The sequence below is a fragment of the Doryrhamphus excisus genome, linkage group LG2 (assembly GCF_037039965.1).
Source record: "Doryrhamphus excisus strain RoL-2023G ecotype Guam linkage group LG2, RoL_Dexc_Guam_v1.1, whole genome shotgun sequence".
NCBI lineage: Eukaryota > Metazoa > Chordata > Actinopteri > Syngnathiformes > Syngnathidae > Doryrhamphus > Doryrhamphus excisus.
In genome coordinates this window covers 13,929,335-13,935,334 of record NC_136358.1, presented here as the reverse complement: position 1 = coordinate 13,935,334, position 6,000 = coordinate 13,929,335, and the positions used below count along the sequence as shown (strand labels likewise).

Below are 6,000 nucleotides of genomic sequence, written 5' to 3'. Positions count from 1 at the left end.
GAATTGATATGGTTTGCTGTGTCATCCTTCCTTCCACGCTATTTGTTCTTACATTGATTTCCTCCTTTGCTGCTTTTTTGCTCAAGTCGTTATGGCCACTAGCGGGCGCCATTACTTCGCTGACTGTAATTATTGTTCTTCAAGTAAATATTTTCCATGTCCCATCAGTGATAACCAGGGGCGTATTTAGTCATTTGGGGACCAGAGGCAAACCTAGTCATTGAGGTCCTCCACTTGCTCCTTTTTAAAATACATTTTAACCAAATGTATATTTCTGTTCCACTAAAATGTTTTCACTGTGTGTTATTCTGATCACAATCAGAATAAATAGCGTCAATGGCAAAAATCCCAAAATCCGTCATTTCTCGTGAAGCATTCGAAGAAATTACCCGTTTCTCGCGGGTGGATCCACCCAAATGTCGTAATCAGAAAAATTGTTGTTGATATTGTTAGATTGTAGATATTGTTATATATTGCTCTATTGTTTACAAACTCAGGTAACATGTTCTTTCTTGACCACAGGACGGTTTGGCCAATATAATATGTTTTTGCATTTGTTTAGTTACTATGTACTCTTGAGTTTATATAAATTTAGTTAATTTTGTTGTAACAAAAGGGAATCATGATATTATTTTGTCGATATTGTTACATTTTAAATGTAACAATATCAATATGTTTGTTGATGAAAACTTTTTTCCCTGGGTTTTATTGTGATTATAAATATGACCAACAAATTAAAAAATATCGAAACAGCCGGCTCATGTTTCAATCACACCCAATTTATTTACACACAGACCTGACTGAAACGCCCCCAATTTGTCTCTGGTCCAATCAGCGTCAAGGAACGACTGACTGCAGTAATGAACGCGCCCCTCTTTCCCCGGCATGCATTGCGGAAGTGTCTGAGTGAGGGAGGAGAGAGAGAGCGAAGGTGGGGGGCTTGGCTTGGCCGGGTTGCTTGGAATTAGGAGGACAGCAGGGAAGAAGAAGAAGAGGCAGCAGCATCCTTAAAAGAAAGAAGAGAAAGAAGGCTCCCCATCTTACTCATCACTGATAACCGCTCAGGTAAATTGCTTCTTGTTTGAAATCTTATTCGCTATTTTCTCCACATTCCACTGACGCGGGTGGGCTGTTGTGGGCTGCTGCATTAGACACAATGAAGCAATGAAACACCTTTTTGCCACATTGTCAAATGAGAGGGGTTGAATCTGGATGCCCTCGCTTGATGCGTCAAGCTAGTTGAGGGAGGGGGGACAGCTAGGTGATTCCCTCAGCACTGTCTGCAGCCTTTAGCCCAGTCACTCCTCTGGTGCCTGGGGGGGCAGGGTACTATCAATTAGTGTGTGATGGTGACCTCACCACCTTTCACAGCTTAAGGCAAAATATTACCACAATTAATTCCAATTACACAGAGTCCATTTGCTTAATTGTTTTGTAGTTTGCTGTTCAGATGGAATTCACCTAACGAATTCCCTTTTACAGTATGCACTCTGTACTGTATTTTTTCAGCTTCTACTTAAAGGGTGAACATTTAGCAAAACACGTATCTCTTCTGCAGGGGTGCTCAGGCATTTCAAGCATTTCCAAATTCCTTGTTTTAAACCTTTAAAGACACACTTGAGTGAACAAAATATTGGCAATGGTTTAATTTCATTTGAACATGCATCAGATTGCAATTGAGTGCATCACATAATCAGTTCACAGTTCCACATGTCCAAAAGGAGTAGGAAGAAGCAAAGCTTATTAAATCCTACCCCTCCATCTGGTACTTTTACAATCAGTAACTTACATTTGTTCACTTTCCTAATATGGTTTAAGGGTTTTTTTTGTTTGTTTCGTTTTGTTTTTTTGTCACGTACTGAAGTACGAGGTGATATGACCATCCAATGACATAATGGGTACCATAGTAAGTGTCAATATAGTGATATATGTATAGCACATCATGACTGGTTCAAGACTCTTCATCCTTGTATTTAGCAAACATCAACTGCTTGTATTGTTTCTTCAGTTGCAATCTGTAGATCCAAACAACACAACAAGTCAACACACTCGACGTCCAAAGTTACCTCCTTACAATACTACTACCTACAATATACATACACACAACAAAAAAACACACACCCACATATTCCTACTGCAAGGCATGCTGGATAGCTTGTGGTGCTCTTTTTTTGTCGCATTTTTGCTGGATTTCATAATATGCATATTGTTGTTGCAGCTGGACTACCCAGCATGCCTTGCGGGCATTTTGATACAACAGTTTTAAGTTGCGTGTTATGTCTAGCAAGCAGCTAAACATAGTTAGATGTATGTATGTATTATGTGTTAACTTGCTGTGGATGACTTGTGTTTTTGTTTCTTTGCACATGAGCAAGTGTGTTGTTCTGTTTGATACACGTTTATTGCCAAATGAGCAAGAATAATGATGTCACTCTTACATGAAAGGTATACACAGGCTGTAGAAAGTCTCACCTTAGGTTTCGTCCCTGTATTTGATCAGGAAATCAGCGATTGTCACTTAAGGTAATATTAAAGTGGACCTATTATTGTTATTTTTCAACCCTTTGTATTGAGTTGTAGTCTCCTATGGAGCAGCTAGACCAGGGGTCGGCAACCTTTACTATGAAAAGAGCCATTTTACCCAATGCCCACTGAAGAAAAATAGCCTGGAGCCGCAAAACATATAGTATGTTTAAAACAACATTGGAGGGAATTTGGGGGTATCAAAGTAGTTCAGATAAGAAAAGACGAGTTGGAGTACTCTTGCTAGTTTTGGAGATAAACTTACATAAATGTATGTGTAAACTACTGTAAACGTAAAAACAAGTTCCCATGCCGCTGTTTTTAAATTATCTCGAATTTATTTTTTAGATTTGTAGGTAAGTATTACTTGTTTTTCTTCATGTACTGAACTGGAGAGCAGTCAGAACTCACTCAGGATGCATTCATGGTCTCAGACAAAGTTGGATTTTTTAAAACTCATTACAAAAGACGTGCATTTTCCCCACTCGGGTGTTAAAAATATTCAAGCATCGCAAAGGGAGCCACAATAAAGAGGCTGAAGAGCCACATGCGGCTCTGGAGCCGCAGGTTGCTGACCCCTGAGCTAGACACAATAACTCACACAGAAAACTTTTTAGATTTTCCAGAATCTGCACCTATTCCATTTGTATTTGTGTCTTTGTGCTTCCTGCCAAAACCGTCTGTTTTCATTTATTCCACCCAGAGCCCGACTTCGGGCATGCCCACGCCTCTGTGATTGGTCATGTGCCCAAAGTGCTTCCGAAATATGAACTATATAAGGAAGTTCATCCCTCTGTGACATCACAAAGCGACAGTTCTACCACGCTTTTTGAAACTGAGCATTTTGAGCCATGCCAAACTTCTTTCAAGGCTCACTTCCAAATGCCTCATAGTCAGCCATAGTCTTTCCAACGAGGCCTCCTACAGGGTCGGACGTACCTTGAACACCTCCCCAGGGAAGCGTCCGGGAGGTATCTTGACCAGATGTCTGAGCCACCTCATCTGGCTCCTCTCAATGCAGAGGAGCAGCGGTTCTACTTCAGCCATCCTACGAAGAAAACTAATTTCGATGGCTTGTAGCCGCGATCTTGTCCTTTTGGCCGTTGCCTAAAGGTCATGACCATAGGTGAGGGCAAGAACGTAGATCGACCGGTAAATTGAGAGCTTTGCCTTTCGGCTCAGATGCAGAGTCTGCATCACTGCAGACGGCGTACCAATTCACCTGTTGATCTCGTGTTCCATGCTTCCCTCGCTCATGAATATACCGTCATATATATTTTTCGGACTTTTTTCATTGTACCTTTCTTAAAAGTAATGTTAAAATCTCATCCTGTCTCCTTCTTGTAGACCCAATCTCGTGTATCGTCTTGTGACGCTCCAAGCTGTCACTATATCAAATATCTTATACATAAGAGATCAATACGCAGTGGCGTATAAATACAGTGGAGTACACTATGCCCCCTTTTCCTCCTGAACACGTCCCCCTACAAATAGCAGCCCTTTCAAATATATTCCTCATATATAGATTGAAAAGTGCTGTCAAACAATTCCATGCAACCAATCAAACAAAAAATCAGGTCATTGACTGTCAATCAAATCAGGTTGAAAGCACTGAATATTGATGATAATGACCTCGCGCAATTGACTAAATGCCTTGAATTATTTATCCGGTAATCACGGGGAAGACACAAGTGTTCTCTCCATAAACAATCATCGCACTGCTTTGTTTCCCAACAGATGCTCCTCAGCATGAAAGCTAAGCTAATGAGCCTGCTTTTTCATTGTATAAGGATAATTGGATTACGACACTGACCTTCTTTTTTTTGTCCTGGTTAAGCTGTACAACAAATGTGCACCGGACTTCACAGAGAACATCTTAAGGTTGGATCAATATACTAATTGTATTTATGTGGGAGGGATTTATCAATAACTCGTCGTAGCTTAAAGACTTTACTTACCTCTGATTCATAATTGGTCATTAGGAATTCCGTAGAGATGGAACGGATGCACTGTGCACTACTTGGGCACAGAACGACATGACATCAGATGTAGGATGTCGAAGTACATCCCTTCAGATATCAACTATGACAGCCCTCTCTCCATAGGGATGAAAACAGGGGTTCAGAACATTCAAAGAGAGATTCTCCCATCCCTCAATTGGAAGACAAGTGGTGTCAAGTGACTTGGAATCTTTGCTTAATCTCAACTGACTTTACGTCCTTAGTTGTAAAAGCAATATAGGATTTATTTTTTTACTTTTTTAATATATATTTTTTTCATTTTTATGAATTTCTTACAGCGTTCATCTTGGTGATCTATCTAAACTATATCGTAAATACCTCAATTAATCCCCTATTCAACAAATTTTTTGTAGCACTCCCCCTTTTGGAGATGAATTTACTTTATGTTATTGAAGCAGACTATTTAGGTCTGTTAAAAAATGTTAGGCTATGGCTATATTGGCTGTCTCCATCTACTGCCCGTTTACAAATAACGTCCTCTCAGTTCTGGTGAATTAACACCCTGGCTATAATTACAACATCAGAGCAATATGTATCTGGAGGTGTACATTTAGTGCTCATCCAAAATAAACCCGATTAGCCTTGCTGGAGGCCTGCATCGTGGTTGCATTGTATTGTTTTGCCGCACTGATTCTTACCTCCTCTTTCCCTTCTGAATGGAGTTTCCGGAGTTATCTAATCTCTGCAGTGGTTGTTTTCTCGCCCCTGCCTGTGCATCTGAGTTTGGCGTCTGCCTTGAGAAGCACGGTGAGGTCACAGAGGAGGCTGATGACTTGGCCGTGCCTCCCCAGCTCACCAGTGTTCTGGCGCCTCGAGTGTTCTGTCACTGCACTTGTCAGAGTTCTCAGCTCAGGGATGACTTCCTGAATCCTCCTGGAGTGAGCAGTACTTTCAGATTTAGCTCCTGAAGTTTTACCTCTGAAGTTTTGGTTCGAAACATGCAATGAGGATGGTGAGAAGTTGAGAGTATATTTTCACACTCTGAAATAACAGCTTCGCAAGCCTCGCTGCGATTCAAAATAAGCAGCAGACTTTCACACAACCTCCCACGACACACAGGCTGGTCCTAGAATAAGGATGTGCTGCTTGCAGAGTCGAGAGTAGCATAGTGGAAGGTAAGGATTTTCAAAATGAGTCTTATACTTACATTAATATCTCCATGGAAATCTCGACAGATGCTCTTTTTAATCTACTGACTCACATCAGTCAGGTGACAGGGCATTACAGACACAATTCGTCACGGTGTTAACATCACTGTGCTTCTGTTGCATCTTAAAGCCATAAATGACTTAAAGAGTGGGGTTGCTTGGCGACCACATCGAATTACTATACAACCTGACTACTTTCATTTGCAGAGAACATAGTCGTAGGTGCGTGGTATGAAAGGAAGTTTAAAAACTGCAGGAAGTTCATAGTGATCCTACAAATCGGCTTTTACACTGACTGTACGCATCAA

The 6,000-nt window shown here is 40.9% G+C and overlaps 1 protein-coding gene across 1 annotated transcript in view; it reads left to right on the top strand.

Moving 5' to 3' along the window:
- Positions 1-883: 883 nt before the first annotated feature.
- Positions 884-6,000, top strand: part of syn3 (synapsin III) — a 68,604-nt gene continuing 63,487 nt past the window's right edge. Inside the window, exon 1 of the mRNA XM_058076852.2 lies at positions 884-1,065. The gene's annotated coding sequence lies outside the window, so the exon portion shown is untranslated. The remainder of the gene's footprint in view (positions 1,066-6,000) is intronic.